This window comes from Canis aureus, chromosome 3 (assembly GCF_053574225.1).
Source record: "Canis aureus isolate CA01 chromosome 3, VMU_Caureus_v.1.0, whole genome shotgun sequence".
NCBI lineage: Eukaryota > Metazoa > Chordata > Mammalia > Carnivora > Canidae > Canis > Canis aureus.
Genome location: NC_135613.1, coordinates 31838522 through 31855210, shown reverse-complemented (window position 1 = coordinate 31855210; position 16689 = coordinate 31838522). Strand labels below are relative to the sequence as shown.

The window sequence follows — 16689 nt, the reverse complement described above, 5'->3', positions numbered from 1 at the left end:
TCTTACTCATTCGGGTTCATGTGATTTCTCCCTCCTTGCATCTTGTTTCATAGCTCAGCATTTATATATCTAACATATCCAGAGTTGTACGAAGTTGTGACCCTGGTGCCATCAGTACCAGACAGTAACGGGAGCTCCTTCCCGCCAGTTGGTAACCAGTCTGTGTTCAGATCCCTGCAGTCTCCCAAATGGCTCTTCTGCGGTTGCTTTGCAGGATGTAGGGCCACCACGGCTCCTGGGTGACAGGCCTTCTGTGCATGTGTGTGTTGGTGTGTATGTGTCTGCGCATGTGCCTGCATACCCAGTGTTTTCAAGTATATGTAGTATTGAGGGTCCTGGAGTTTAACATCTGGGGCATGTGCTGTATTTTGTTACTCTGAGTGGTGCTTTAGGGAGCATCTTGCCACGAATGCATCACAGAAGCCTCAGTGCAGCGACATGGAAGAGCACGGACTGCTGGTGCATACTGGCTGCCACCTGCTTTGTCCCCACCCAGGCTAAGGAAGGCGCTATGCCTGAGTCCCCTTCCATTGTGACCTCCAGGGGACGCCCTCCACATCCTCCTGTGTGTGGACCTGTGTCCCAGCATAGCTGGCCTGGCCCTGTCAGTCATGCTCGTCTGGGCTCTCACCCAGGTACCCTCGTCCCTCCTGCATGCAGCCCCGTGGCTGTGCAGCTCAGCTGTGAGCATGCCAGCCTGTCCCTATTCTTGTGTTGGTGGACATTCTGGCTTCCCACCTGGACGCCTGGGTGTAAGAGTTGCAGATTGCTGTTGGTCCATGTACATCTGTGTGTCTGGAGCATGGGCCAGGGGTGAAGTGATGGCATCAGAGGACGTCTAGACCACGCTGAATCGTTTCCTGCCATGGCTCCAGCGGCCAGGCAGCCCCCTTCTGGGGTGGGGGTGGGGGGGCAGGTCCTGTCTCCCGTGGTGGCTGAGGTCAGCTCTTGATGTAAGTCTATCTCCTTGGGCCTGGGTGAGGTCAGATGGGGGTGAGTTTCTTGGAGAAGTCTCATTTCTAGGGTTTTTTGCCTCTTCCCAACTGAAACCCTGTCTGTGTGAAACACTTGCTCTCCAACGCTCCCTATTCCAGCTTCTGGCACCCACCTTTCTCTTTTTCTGTCTCTGACTTCTTTAGGGACCTGCTGTAAGTAGAATCCTGTAGGGTTTGCCCCTTTGTTTCTGGCTTATTTCACCAGGATCTGTTCCAAGTTGGACTGGGTGCTAGCATTCCCTTCCTAAGGCTGTGGAATGTTCTGTCATATGAATGGACCTCATTTTTATTTATCCATTTAGATGGTCATGAATACTTCAGTTGCTTCCATATCTTAGCTCTTGTAAATGTAACTTTGAACATGGGTGTGCAGATCTCTGACACCCTGCTTTCAACTTTTGGCCATATACCCTGCAGGAGAATCTCTGCATCTTACCATAATCGTGAATTTTTTGTGGAACTGCCATCCTGTTTCCCACACTGGCTGTGCCATTTTGCATTCCCACCAACAGTGCATGAGGGTTTCTGTTTCTCCACATTCTTGCTAAGGATGCTCGTTTTTGTGTTTTCTGTGTTTTAGAAATGGTGGCCATCCTTTTTCAAAATTTTTAAAAGATTTTTTTAAAGATTTTATTTATTTATTCATGAGAGACACAGAGAGAAAGAGACAGAGACACAAGCAGAGGGAGAAGCAGGCTCCATGCAGGGAGCCTGATGCGGGACTTGATCCTGGGACTCCAGGATCATGCCCTGAGCCAAAGGTAGGCACTAAACCACTGAGCCACCCAGGAATCTATAAGGTGGCCATCCTGATGAGTGTCAGGTAGTCTTGTGTTGCGCTGATTTGCATTTCCCTGATGATGAATGATGTTGAATGTCTTGTATGCCTGTTAGCCATGTGGATGTCATCTTTGGGAAAGTGTTCAAGGTCTTTGTCCTTTTTTTGTTTTTATTTTTAAAGATTTTATTTATTAGATTGCATGCAGGTGCACAAGCAGGGGGAGGGAAACGGGCTTCCCACTCATGGGGCGTGGGACTTGATCCTAAGACCAGGAGATCTTGACCACAGCCCAAGGCAGACACCCAGCTGATTGAGCCATCAGGTGCCCCCCTTTGTCCTTTTCTGAATCGGGCTGTTTATGTGTGTTCTGAATGTTAATCTTACTATACTGTGGTAAGCGACGGTGTGGTAGTGGTATTCTGTTCTGTCTGTGGCATGGAGTGGGGCTTAGCCATCCCTCTGGTACATTAGGGACAGGGGTATCTCCTCTCTATGCTGGAAATCCCCCCCCCCCTTTTTAAAAGTTTTTCCTTTTTAATAATCAAAGTTACCCTTTTTTTTAAACATTTTTTAAATTTTTTATTTATTTATGATAGTCACAGAGAGAGAGAGAGAGAGAGAGAGAGAGAGAGGGAGGCAGAGACACAGGCAGAGGGAGAAGCAGGCTCCATGCACCAGGATCCCGATGTGGGATTCGATCCTGGGTCTCCAGGATCGCGCCCTGGGCCAAAGGCAGGCGCTAAACCGCTGTGCCACCCAGGGATCCCCCCCCCCTTTTTTTAATGTAGTTTCCACACCCATCGTGGAGCCCAACTCAGGGACTGAACTCACAAGCCTGAGATCCAGGCCTGAGCTAAGACCAATAGTTGGATGCTTAGCCAATTAAGCCACCCAGGGGCCCCTGGAGATCCATCTTTTTTAGCAGGAAATCCTGGGTGCCATGGAGAATCTAGCACCCAGACAGAGGTTGCGGCCGGATTGAGAGGTTAACAGTGACCTGCTGGGGTGAGGGGCTGTATCATTAGGGGAGCAAGTCTCATGGTGGGAGCACAGTGGCAGACACATCCAATCGTGGATGTCATTTTATTATGAGCCCTACTGTGTGCCCAGCCTGTGGCAACCAGGAGAGAGAATTTGCACAGGGCCTCAGGGTCAGTCTGGTGGGCTGGCGACCCCATGTTGCCTACTGTGCCAAAAGCTGCCCTTGCCTCCTGGAGAAGCCTGTGTGAGAGCTGCAGCACAGGTGTGTGTGGACCTTGACCAGGGCCAAGCTGGGGACAGAAGTCTGGGCCACAGCCTGGGGATAGGGAAGGGCAACCAGAGGGCCACAGGCTCTGAGGGGTGGCTGGACAAGCCTGGCACACACTTTTCCTCTTTCTTTTTTTTAATTTTTAAAGCTATATTTATTTTTAGGGAGAAAGAGTATGCAAGTTGGAGTGGGAGTTTGTGAGTAGGGGGAGGGGCAGAGGGAGAGAATCTCCAGCAGACTCCACAGTGAGTGGGGAGCCTGATGTAGGGCTGGATCCCATGACCCTGGGATCATGACCTGAGATAAAGGCAGATGCTTAGCTGAGCCCCCCCAGGCGCCCCCTCCTCTCTTTCTTAAGTTTGTGCCCTGCTGGTTTATGGAGAAAGTTCTTGAAGACAGAAATGTGTTCACTGAAAATGATGCTTCTCACCACCAAAGATCTGCCTTCCTTTTACTCTCATTACCAAGGGCGGGTAGCATAAGGGACCCAGAGTGAGGAGACACCAGACAGCTTGGGCACAAGCTTGACCCTGACTTGGCCCAGAGAGTAGGAGGAAAGAAGCTTGCACTGCTCTTGGGTGGCAGGATGAAAGGAGATGGGCACCTGTGAGCCAAGGGTGGCCTCAGGATGTGCATGATGGCTCTGCAGCCAAGTCCAGCTCAGCTTCAGGACAGTTGGGAGTTTGGGGAGCACACGTATGGGACCCCAGCCACTTTGCTTTCTCTCTGCACCTTGGAAATGTCATTTCTTATGAGCTGGGTGGGAGTCTATGTGGCTCCCGCCCCTTTCATGCAGGCTTTGAGGTCCAGGCCTATTCTGGGCCGTGGTGTGCGTTAGTTTGCTTCTGTTGGTTCCAGGAGTCTGGGGGTGACAGGTGGCCTGGGGTATGCTGGTCCTCCACAGGAGCCACATGCTGTTGTTGTATTCTGGCACCTTGTGGAGGGAGAGTGTGTAAGTGACTGTGGCTGTGAGGCTGGAGGGTGTCACCATGTCCCTTTTCCAGAGCCCCAGAGCGCCTGGCCCCCTGCCTCTTAGGGGGTATTGGCTTGAGGTCCCAGAGTAGCCCCAGGGCTGGGAGGTTGCCTAGGCTAGAACACGTGCTGCTCCTCCTGCCTGTGTCCCCATCCCTGAGGCTACACAGACCAAGCTGGTGACTCACCTGCCAACAGCCATTCCCATTATTTGGTTGCCAGATACCTTGTGTTGGCCCTCTGCATCAGGAACAGGCTTGGAGCTGAGGGACCTGCAATTCCTGGTCCAGGTGACAGTTCTGCCTTTCTGTCTGTATTAGCGAGGGCGCGGGTGGTCTGGATGAGAGGATCCTTGGTGTTTGTTCTGCAGGTACTGCTGGGTTCCTTGTGCTAGGTGCTGGGCAGAAGGAAGGCCTGGCAGTGAGAGCCTGGGTGGGGGGGCCCTGTGACCATGTCAGTGAGGATGGCTCTTTGTGTTTGGGTTGAAGAAAACCAGAATTGCATATCTGTCCGCAGCCACTTGTCCGCCTTGTGTGCTGCTCACCATGAGAGGACAATACCGCTGTCCCTGAGTCTCAAGTTAATTACCCTGTTTTTTTTCCCTCGCCTTCTCTATGCAAGCTGCAGTCACTCCAGCTCTTTGGTATTTCTGGTCAAGTAGGAGTTTCTAGAAATTGAGAGAGACAGCAGAGCTTCACAGGTGGTCCCTGGGCCTAGGCCCTAGCTCTTGCCACTTCCCTGGGTCTCCGTTTACGTGACTGTAGTGCATGATGAGAGTGCCGTGCTGTGCAGATTGGCACCCGCCAGTTCAAGTCGTCTTCTCTTCCCAAAGCCTCTGGGCATCTGAAAGGAGGCAGTCTGGGCTGACGAGCTGTCCCAGGGGCCCAGTCAGGGCCACATGTGGGCACACAAAGGCTGGTGTGGTGGCTCTCCTCACAGCCAGCTGGGCCAGTCGGACGGACGCCAGCAGGTGCTGTGAGCAGAGCACACAGGGCGTGCCAGGCACGGAGGCTTCCTGTGCCCATGGTGGGCATGTCTGTGTGGGGCCCATGCTGTCCATTGTTGGTAACTCTCTGCTGGCTCTGCTCCTCCCTAGACTTCAGAGTCTCAGCTGATTTATAAGGGGTGGTGTCCACTGCAGAGCCTTTGATGGAGTGTCTGACCTGGGCCTCTGTGTGGTCGAGTCCACAGGGTCCCCGACTCACCAACTGGGGTGCTGGGGCTGCCACTGTCCTGGAAGCCCTGGGGGGCCCAGGCTGAGGCTGTCCCAGGCTTCTGGGCGCCATGCATGCTAGGCCTGGGAGGGTGAGGTTGGCTGTATACAGACGTGCTGTAGGCAGTGCCTGGTGATGGGCTCATGTCACCTTCCATCTTTAGATGACTTCTGGCAGGAGGGTAGGCCTGAGTTCTATTTCAGAGAAGGCTGGTAGGATGTGTTTTTCAAGTGGGACAACCTTTGATAATTCTTGGAACAGTGATTTTGGTAATTGAGCCAACAGTGGTAAACTCAGCCTTGATCTGAACCAGGTAAAACTGACCCCAGAGTGAATTTTTTTTTTTTAGTGAGCTCCATGTCCAATGCAGGGGTTGAACTCATGACCCCAAGATCAGGAGTCTCATGCTGTACTGACTGAGCCAGCCAGGTGCCCTGACTCCTGAGCAATTCTTATCTGGAAAAGTGAGGTTTCTCAGAAAATGAAAACAAGACAGTGAGTAGAGAACCACCTTTGAGAGCTGCGGTGCCCTGTCCTGCTCACGTTGGGTGAAGAGCTGGTGAAACTGGCTCATGGAACTGACTTCAGCAGTCGTCGTGTGCCTTGGCCAGGGCCCAGGGTCACAGGAACTTGGTTCTGTGCTCCACGGGCCTGATTGGACCCACAGGGCTTCTCCCTACCGTCTTGCTACCTTGGTCCAGGTGCACAGGCATGTTGGGTTTCTGGGTCGTTGTAGCAGAGAATCGAACTGGAATTTGATACCAGTTTTTATAACTAGGGTTTGTTATGGTCCCAAAATTCTGTAGGGTTTATTATTGATTCCCCAAATTTGGGATTTTTGGAGTTAGGTGTCATGCTGCTGTTTCATTTCAGATGCTTTTGGCTGTGTGTTTTAGAAAAAGCACTAAGTGGGCTCAGGTATTGAGGGAGCTCGTTGTCCTGCACATCCCCAGGTTCATATGTGGCACCTGCAGGGCCATCCCCAGGGTACCTGAGATCCCTTCTTGGTATGTGCCCACAAGTGTGCCTGTGTGTCCTCCTCTTGGGGGTGGCTGATGGAGGAGCATGAATCAGCCTGTCTGTAAGCCTGCCGCTTTTCCTCAGCTTTGGATTTTTTATTGTGAAAAGTCTTCAGACACCCAGTGGAGTCATAAGAGCAGCGCTCACCAAGGTTCCCTGTCGTGGACGCCTTGCCATGTTGAGAGTGTGTGTCTTCGGTGTATGTTTCCTGAGAATGAGGGCGTTCTGGTGTTGGCACGGCATGGTGACCAGCATAGAGCAGCCTGCAGCCCTGTCCTGCCCAGGACCCACTGGGACGCACCTTCGTCCCTGAGCTGCTTCCCTTTGGGGTTCCTCCGTCATACATCAGTGGGTTGGGAGGGCATGGGGCCATCCTGTGGGTTGTGCCTCTGGTCCCAGTGCCTGTCGCGCCCCCTGATTGTATGTAGGGACAGCATTGGGTCCGAGCCTGGTGCTGCATCCTCCCCAGCATGCTGGCCAGAGGCTGGACACCACCCGGCCCTTCTCAGGCCGGGAACTTTGATCTTGCATGTGGGTGGGGTCTGCCTTTTACTCCATGGTTAATAAGTAATTTGTTGAGGACTTTGGACTTCGTCAGCATCTCCTGTGATGAACTGCCAGTGGGTTCAACATCCCTGCCTCGTCCTGCAGACCCTCCTGCTGTTGACCATCAGGGTGGCCCATGTTTTCTCCTTCAGTCTCTCACTTTCCTGGTGACTGTCTCAGCCCCTCGCACACCTCATGACTGTGGGTGCGTTCCTGCCCTGGGCCCTAGGGACCCTGGTCAGCAGGGGAGGTCCAACGCCTGGAGATCCAGCCCTGGATGGGACCTGTCCTCCTCCCAAGCAGGGCGGCGGGGATGGTGGGGACATCAGCCGTTTCCCCGCAGCTCTCTGCTGTAGGTCATTTATAGAAACCAAGCTGCTTCCTTCCGTACCATAGTTTTCTCTGGCTCCTGGCTCTGGAGCCCCCCATGGCGTTGTGTCTGTTGACATTTCCCTGTCCCTGTGTCTGTGCCTCGGTCATCTGGACCCGGAAAGGCTGTGGCACATGGTCCCTCGCCTTCTTCCTTACTCAGAATGTTCTCCAGGACTCAATCCTGGCCCGGAGGCTTACCGGGAGCCCGGCCCCCCTGGGGCTATGGCGTCCTGCGTGGCCAGTGCAGTCAGAGGGAAGAGACTCCAGGGCTGGGCATGGCATCCTTCAGATGCTTGGCATGTTGGTTTGGGTTGGAATGAGAGGATTGAAACTGTCGTCCTCTCCAATTTTTTTTTTCAATTTTGGTATCATTTATTTATTTGAGAGAGAGTGCATGCAGGCAACAGAGGAGGGGCAGAGGGAGACGGAGGGAGGGAATCTCTTGTAGACTCTGCTGACCATGCAGCCTGATGAGGGGTGACTAGGAGGGGCTCGATCCCACCATCCTGAAGTCATGACCTGAGCCAAAATCAAGAGTTGGACACTCAACCGACTGAGCCCCCCAGGCACCCTTTTATGTTCACTGTTATTTATTGATTTACTTATTCATTCATCTATTTAAAAGATTTTATTTTATTTATTCATGAGAGACACAGAGACACAGGCAGAGGGAGAAGCAGGCTCCCTGCAGGGAGCTCAATGTAGGACTTGATCCCAGGTTCCTGGGATCATGACCTGAGCCAAAGGCAGACGCTCAATCCCTGAGCCACCCAGGTGTCCCTATATTCACTTTTAAAACGAATCTTACCTAAGCTCTGATTTCTGGAAGCCCCACAAGGTAAAAAACAAACCAGCAAAGGTCGATGGATTTTCAGCAGCCCTGAAAAGGATGAGTGTGTTTTTAGAGTAGGGACTCCTGCTCTAGGGTGTGTGTGTGGGGTGCCCTATAGCTCGCAGCAGCTGGGGAGGACCCCCAGGATCCCAGACCCTGTGCTAGCACCCTTGGCCTCCCGGGCGCAGCCTGTACCCTGGGGACCCGCTTCCACGGTCAGCGAGAGTGTGTGTGACTGGTGTCAGGGCCAAGAATGCATCCAGGCCTCCTACTCCCAAGTCCTCCCTTCATGGAAGCTCCTGTGGCCATGCTGGGCCTTGGGGTTTTCTGTATCCTTGGTTGGTGCCCCAGGGGCTGGGCTTTCTGTGCAGGGAAGAGGACCTTGTGAGCCCAGGTCTGTCCTCAGATGAATACTTTGAGGAAGCTGTGTGAACCTCAGTTCTTCCAAACCCTTTGCACACGCAACACTCCGTCCTGAGGCTTGCGCTCTCACCCTGTGTGCACATACCCATAGCTGTGGAGGCAGAGGCAGGAGCAGGTTTTCCAGGAGGGATGAGGAGACAGGAGCTGCTGGTGCACAGCACCTGCTGTCTGCAGGGACGTGGTGGGAGGGGATGGGAGGGAGTGGCTGGCCCCCCAGGGCGTTCCTCTGCCCTTACCCCCAGCCTGGTGCTGTGAGCACATGTGCCTGCCCCCTCGCAGCCCCGCCTGGGTGTGAGGGTCCATGTGGCACATGTTGCACTGAGGCCTTGGTTCAGACGTTTACGGGGCTGCAGCCTAGGGAACCCATGCCTCAGTGGGAAGTAAACTCAGCTTCCAGGTGGCTGTTTGGGGGGGGGTAGGGTGCTGGGGGGGTGGAGAGGCAGTCAGCTGCCAGCAGAGGCTTCAGCCAGCATTGGCGCTGGCGGTCCCTGCACATTGTGGACCGGAGTAGATATCACAGATAGAGCGCTGACTGCTGGGAAGCCTCTCCATTTTTCTAGATGCTTCATCCTCATGAGTCATGCCAATACCCTGTTGATCCACATTGAGGGGTTTGCTCTGACTGGGGAATCATCCCAGGTCCCCCAGGCACCACACGTGGGCTGCCATCCTGTTGGTGTGGCCTTGCCCTCACCGAGGGTGGGAACTATGCTTTGTGGAGCTCACCGCACTGCAGTCTGGGAAGGGCCTCTCCTGGAGGTGCTGAGAACACAGACAGCTGGACACTTTTTTGGGCCCTGGGAGACCCTGGCTGTGACAGAGGAGGCAGAGGCCACCCTGCTTCTCCTTTGGAGCTGCAGTCCCGTAGTGTTTGAGTGCCTTCAAGGGTCTGGAGCTGCCCCGAGCTGTGCTGTGTGTTCTCGGTTTCAGACACCCTGGGTCCATTTGTAAGTGGCCTGCCTCTAGGTGGCTTGGTGGATTTCTCTGGGTCCTCTTGGGTATGTGCTCATTCATCTGCAGATGCTTCTGAAGTCGGGAAGGTCTGCTGTGTGGATTAGGCCATAGCCTAGCTGGATGTGCCTGCTTGGAGTGCCGGTGGGCTGGGCCCTGGTCCGTCCCACTGCAGCACATGGGCCTTGCCCTCTGCCTGGTCCCTATGCCCCAAGATGAGCCTCTGTGAGCCCAGTGACGGGGGGTGGGGGTGGGGGATGCCCGGTGTGGGTGCTGATGGAAGAGGCCTTTCTGCTTCACCCTACAGCATAGCAGTGCCCCTCCCCATCATCTCCTTGGTCATGGGTGCTGCAGAGATGCTCGCCCCACAGAGGCCCATCTCATCCCTTCCCTGTCCCTTGAGTGACCCTGCAGTGATGCTGCCTCATCCTGAAATGACCAGATGGAATGCTCAAGACCCCATTTAGATCTTTATCTGGCTGCTTTTCATTTTAATATACTCGATACTCAGTCCGGACATGTTGAAAATACACCACCTGGCTGTCACTGCTGCCCCTGGGGATGGGCTCAGCGCCCCTGGGCATGGGAGCAGACTCTTGAACCTTGCGTGTGCTCCCTTCTGTGGGGCTGCTTGGTGTGGTCCACTTTGTTGAGGGACGGAGACACGGGCCGATGTCCCCTCTGTGTGGGCGCTCCCTTCCCCTTTGTTGCTGCTTAAGCCCAGGTCTATAGCTGCAGGGTAGATGGCACAAACCAGGCCTCCCCGTGCTGTCCTTGGGCAGGGACTTCCTGTTGTTCACGGTTTCTCCTGTGGACCTCCTGTTTCTGTCACCGCCCTAGCTGCTAGCCCCCTGCAACCCCGGCCTGCCCACACCATCGTGTCTCATGTTTGACGACACCAGCCTTCACTGTGTGGCCACATTCACCCCAGGCTGGCACCCAACTGCTGACTTGGCTCCCCATCCGACACGCTTCGGGGCCCTCGTTCCCACCTGGCTCTCTCCCAGCACCCCAGACCTGGGAGTTGGGCGCCTCTCGCTCCTCCACCTCTGGCCTTGGCCCTCCTGGGAGGCCTCACTGCTCCAGACTTGGTGAGCAGCCCGCCCATCTGCTTTCCTCTGGCCCCGGTGCCTGGACAGTGCACAGGGGGCTTCCCCAGCCCCTAGGAGGCCAGCCCCCGCTGGGGTGGTGTTGGGGATCTTCCTGGGCCTTTGGTTCCTGTCTCCTGCCCTTGGGAGCGCCTCCAGCTCGCCGCCCCTGGGGGCGCCTGCCTTCTTGTTCTGGTCTCTTCAGGGCCTTCCTCAGCTTTATCACCAGACTGTTTTCTTGTCTGCTTTCAGATTTTGTGATTTCATTTGTAATTTCTGAGATGTCCTTTTTTTTGTTGTTGTTTCTTTTATAAATGCTTTCACCTGTTTGTGTGTCGTGGCTGTGTGATCTCGCCTGCATCCCCAGGGGTGTTAACGGTGGTTTCCTCAAAAATCCTACTTTTGCTTTGTTCTGAGCTCTGCTTTCTCTGTGCTTGATGCCTGACTTGCAGGCTGGTCCCCGATTTTGCTCTCTTGAACCCTCCTCTTGACAGACATCTCCATGTCCTGAGCTGTCCCTTCTGGTTCCTAGGGGTCTTTCTCTGCTGCCCTTCAACCTCAGCCTGCTCTCCTCCTGGCCGCTTCCTGCCCTCACATGTGCTCATTAACTTGGTTCCTCCGTCATGGAGGAGCAGAGCTTCGGGAGATTTTTTTTTTTTTTTTTAACATTGAAGATGTTATTTTTAAGCAAAGCTGTACCCAGCATGAGGCTCAAACACAGAACCCCAAAAACAAGAGCCTCAGCTCCACCCTCCATGATGGCCAGGCCCCCTTGGCGGTTTTCGAGGAGTGCAGTGTGGAAGCATTTTTGCATCTCCATCTTAAAACTAGTGTTCTTTCCTCAGATGATGCATTTTAATTACTACATTTTCTGGAGGAGTTTTCTGGATTCGCAAAAGGTTTTGGCATTTTCAGCATTGAGGGAGAAAGGATATAGAGAGCTGCTTTGAAGGGAAAGTAGAGTAACGCCAATTATTTGTGATTTTTACCCAGAAGTAACCTCAGACAAGCTGGGTTTGTGTCCTTGGAATGCCTTATTCCATGCTAGTGTGCACGTGTGTGTGAGTGCCTGTCCACACGGGAGTCACGGTCCTGGAAGGCCCTCTGCGTCTGTGACTGGGTATGGTCTTGATGACGTCTGGAAGAATGACTCAGGCCCCTCAGTGTAAGATTTAATCACCCCAAGCAATGATGAAGTTCCAAATTCTGTTGAGTGGAATGCAGGGTGAAGGAGGAATGTGAGCTAAGACATTCTAGAACTGTTTTTTAGAACAGGTTGAAAACTCTTTGTCAAAGAGTGAAAAGAACCAGCCACAGAGGTTTGTGGGGAGAGTCTCATGATCCTTGCTCCTTGTCTGGAACTTTTTCTCTTGAGAATTCTTAGTAGGCTTTGTTCTATCTGATTGCCCAAAGGCCCAGGGCACCTTCTCTGGGAAGTGTGGTCTGTAGCTTTCTGTCAAACATTTGCTTTGGTTTCTTCGTTCTTGGCTTTGGGTCAGTCCCTCATTCTTGCTGGTTTTCTAGGCCAGTAGTTTCTTAAACTGAGCTTCAGAATTCTTAAGAATGAGTAGCTTCTCGGTCATTTACCTCCAAAGTGTCTGATTCCTAGGTCTGAGGTAGGGCCTGAGTGCTTACATTTCTAACAAGTTCCCAGGTGATGCTGCTGCACGGTGGGGAACCTCTTGGAAGAACCCCTGATCTGCAGCTCTGCCTGCTGGGGCCCTGAGCCAAATCCAACCCCCACTCCGTTTTGTAAATAAAAGTTTTATTGGCTCCTGACCACGCCCATTTTTGTTCACATTGCTTGTGGTTGCTTTTGTGATACAGCAGCAGCTTTGAGTAGTTGTGAGTGAAAGCGCATGGCCCTCAAAGCTAAAAATACTTAGGATTTGGCCCTTTACAGGAAAAGCTTGCCAATTCCTGATCTAGAGAAAGAAATGATTTTAAGGCAGTGCTACTGTATTTTTGTGAATCTTAATGGGATGGAAACGGATATGTTTGGGATCAACCATAGAAGAAACGGTGGCCTTATCCTGCTAGTTTACATTTGTCCTTGACCTGTGGAAATTGTTTAAGACCACGGAACAAATAAATTCTGCAATATAAAGGGTCTGGTTGGGATAATTGCTGTATAGTTATTTTTAAAAACAGCTTTTTTTTTTAAAATTTTTATTTATTTATGATAGTCACACACAGAGAGAGAGAGGCAGAGACAGACGGAGGGAGAAGCAGGCTCCACGCACCGGGAGCCCGACGTGGGATTCGATCCCGGGTCTCCAGGATCGCGCCTCCAGATCGCGCAAAGGCAGGCGCTAAACCACTGTGCCACCCAGGGATCACTAAAAACAGCTTTTTAAAGATACACTCAACATAATAAGCTGCATGTAATTAAAACATTATAGTCCGATAACTTTAACAAATGTGCACGTGTGTAGAACCATTACTGGAGTCACGATAAGGAGCCTGTCCCTCACCCACAAAGTGTCCCTGTGTCTGCTGTGATTCCTCCCTCCTGCCCCTCTCCTCCCCCACCAGGCACTGTCACTGGAGATGAGTTTGTCTTCTCTGGAGCTTTATATAAATGACATTTCTCTCTCTCTGGTTGTTTTTGGTCTTCTTCCACTCAGCAGAATTATTCTGAGGTTCTTCAGCATAGTTGCACGTGTTTAACTGCTAGGTGGTGTTCCATTGCCTGGGTTTGCTGCTCAGTGTTTATGCATTCACCTATCCGAGTGATTGGATCATTTCTAGGTGTTGGCTATTAGGACATTCACGTGCAGGTTTCTGTAGGGACGTATGAGTTTTGTTCCCATGGAAGCAGACCTTGCAATGGAATGGCTGGGTCATGCATGGGTGGAGGTGTATGTTGAACTTTTTGGAAATGCCAAGCTATTTTTAGCGGATGTGCGGTGGCATCTCATTGTGGTTCTAATTTGTGTTTCCCTGAAGACTACTCATGTTGGGCTTCTCTTCATGTGCTTCTTTGCTGTCTGTAGGTCTTCTGTGGTGAAGTGTCTCTTCAAAATTTTGCCTGTTATTGAAGCAGTCATTGTTCCTATTGTTGAGTTTTAAGACTTATTGCTGTGTTCTGGATGCAAGCCCCTTTCACACTGATGCTTTACAAACATTCCTTCCGTCTCCAGCTTGCTTGCTTGCTTTTAAACATTTTATTTATTTGAGAGAGAGAACGAGCAGAGGGAGAAGCAGACTCCCTGCTGAGCAGGGAGCCCTACACAGTGCCAGGACCTTGAGACCACAATCTGAGGCTTTGGTCTTTCTTAATAGCATCTTTGGAAGAGTTGAATGTAAAGATTTTGATCAACTCCGATGTATCAGTTGTTTTGGAACGTGGTGTGCTAGCTTACAGACCTTTGCCTAACCCAGATCACAGAGCTCGCCCCCCCTGTGCTTTTTCCTGGAAATTTTGTAGCTTAAAGATTTGCATTTAGGTCTTTGATCCATCTTGAGTTAATTTTGGGGAATGGTACAAGGTGTGCATCCGCGTTCATACCCTTGCTTCTGGATATCCAGTTGTTCCAATACCATTTGTTATAAAGTCTGCTCTTTGTGGATTATCTTTGCCCTTTCGTTAAAAAAGCAGTTGTCCATATGTGTGTAGGTTTATTTCTGGATGCTGTTGTGTTCTCTTGATCTGTTTGTGTATCTTTCCATCACTACCCTGCTGGTCAAGACTGCTACAGTTTCATAGCTGTTGCAGTCAGGTAACAGGAGCTCCCTCTGTGTCTCCATATGCAGATCAGTTTGTCATTTTGATGAGAAAAATCTTGCTAAAATTTTGATTAGGATTTAGGTGGGTCTACAGATGGATTTGGGAAGAAGAGACTTCTTAACAGTATTGGGTTTTCCAAACTGTGATCAAAGTGCACCACTCTGTTTATTTAAGTTGTTCAAAATTTCTCTTAGCAATAGTTCATAGTTTTCAGGGCACAGGCCATGATGCCTTTTGTCAGATTTATTGGATTAGTACCAAGTTTTTCTTTTTTGGTATTACTGTATGCAGTACTGCTTTTTACTTTTTATGTTTCTGTTCTTTTGTAGTTTCAAGTTTTTATTTCAATTCTAGTAAATGTACAGTGTAATATTAGTTAACATATGGTGTTTAAATAAAGTTTTAAGTAGTACTACTTTTTTTGAGATTTTGTTTACTTATTGAGAGAAAGATGGAGAGCGGGCATGAGCAGAGGGGGAGGAGCGAGGGATGGGGAGAAGCAGAACCCCCACAGAGCAGGGAGCCCTGACTAGCCTGGAGTCTCCATCCCAGGACCTTAAGATCACGACCTGAGCCAAAGATAGATGCTTAGCCTACTGAGCCCCCCAGGTGCCCCAAAGTAGTACTACTTTTAAAATTTCTGTTCCTGGTTAGTACAGTTGACATTTGTATAGTGACCTTGCATCCTGCATCCTGGCAACTTACTTATTCTAGCAGCTTTTTTTTTGTAGATTCCAACCTGTTCCCTGCAGAGACACTAATGCCACCTGTGAATAATAAAGACAGTGTGACCTCTCCCTTTACTTCTGGAGGTCCAGGATCTGTGGTGCCTGCTGCATGGGATGGGTCCACAGTGTGGTGCTGGTGGGGGTCGTGGTGGTGGTGCAAGCCACCAGCCTGGCCCCTGGTCCATGGCAGGCATGTGGGCTCTCCTCCAGGTGCGCTTGGTTGTGGGTAGATGCTGCTTACTGGACTGAGGGAGTCCCTACTGTTCTGTTCCTGGTTTCTTTTGATCAGGAATGAGTGCTAAATTTTGTTAAAGCTTTTCTGCATTTACTGAGATTATTAATACGATGAATGTCTTTCCCAGTCAGTTACATTGACTGATTTTAAATGGCAGGTAAACTTTTCATTCCTGGGACAGATCTCCTTTGGTGCCAGTGTATTATTATTTTATTGTTGTCATTATTAATTAGTCTTTTTTTTTTTTTTTTTTTTTTTTTTTTTTTTTTTTTTTAAGTAAGCTGTAAGCTCTGTGTGGAAGAGTTGCAGGCTCTGCCAGGTGAGCCTGCCAGGCGCCCCCCAGTATGTTATCCTTTTACGATATTGTTGAGATTGACTTGGTAAAATTTTGTTTATGATTTTTGCATTTATATTCATAAGGGCTATTGGTCTGTGGTTTCTGGTTTTGTTTTTTGTTCTTCTAATGTTTTTTTGTCTAGTTTTAGTATCAGAGTAACATTGGATTCATAAAATTATTTAGTAAATATTCTCTCTTAAATTTTCTGGAAGAGATTTGTTTTAAAAATGCGTGGTAGCACTTACCTTTGGAAGCCCGTCCTTGTCTGGAGGCCTTTATGTGAGGGTTTTAACAAGGCAGGGCCGCCCCTGCTGCCCGCCCTGCTTGAGAGTGTGAGAGTGCGTTCGGGAGTGATGGCACAGTCTGAGTTGTCAGCTTTGTTGTCATGAAGTCCTTCACGATATCCCCTTCTTTTTTTCTAAACAGCTACAGAAATGAGTGCTGATGTCACCCCCATGGTCCTGATGCTGACCGTTTCTTCTTTCCTGATGAGTCCAGCAAGAGACATATCACTTGTACTGATCTTAGAGAACCAGTTTTGATTTCACTGATTTTGATAATGTTTTCTACTTCATTGATTTCTGTCTTGATCTTTATAATTTCCTTTCTTTGGCTTTGCTTTGGGTTGAATTGGTCCTTTTGCTATTTTTATAAGTTGGAAGCTGATTTATTCACTTAAAACTATTTTTGTTTTCAGGGGATCCCTGGGTGGCTCAGCGGTTTAGCCGCCTGCCTTTGGCCCAGGGCGCGGTCCTGGGGTCCCAGGATCAAGTCCTGCATCAGGCTCCTGGCGTGGAGCCTGCTTCTCCTTCCTCCTGTATCTTTGCCTCTCTCTCTCTCTCTCTCTCTCTCTCTCTTTCTCTATGTCTATCATAAATAAATAAATAAATCTTTAAAAAAATTAAGACTGTTCTTGTTTTCTGATAGAAATATTTGGTTTTCTCCTAAGTCCTGTTTTTGGGATTTCACACAGATTCTGATGTGCTCTGTTTTCATTTTCATTCAGTTCAAATACTTTATAATTGCCTTTTGATTTTTTTCTTTGCATATGGGTTATTTAGAAGTGTGTTAGTTTGCCAATACTTGAGAATTCTCCAGAGATCTCTTTGTTACTGATTTCTAATTGAATTCCACCTTGGTCAGAAGACACACTCTGTGATATGGACCCTTTTAAATGTACTGAGACTTGTATTTAGCCCAGAATATAGTCTTTCTT

General features: G+C 50.3%; 1 protein-coding gene and 1 long non-coding RNA gene across 6 annotated transcripts in view; both read left to right on the top strand.

The window, feature by feature from the left end:
* Positions 1 to 16689, top strand: part of SKI (SKI proto-oncogene) — a 70462-nt gene that overhangs the window by 10915 nt on the left and 42858 nt on the right. The window lies entirely within an intron of this gene.
* On the top strand, positions 10931 to 16323 carry LOC144310521 (uncharacterized). The gene is made up of 3 exons (XR_013376236.1): positions 10931 to 11762; positions 12630 to 12827; positions 15900 to 16323. It is a non-coding gene; the product is annotated as an uncharacterized LOC144310521 (long non-coding RNA).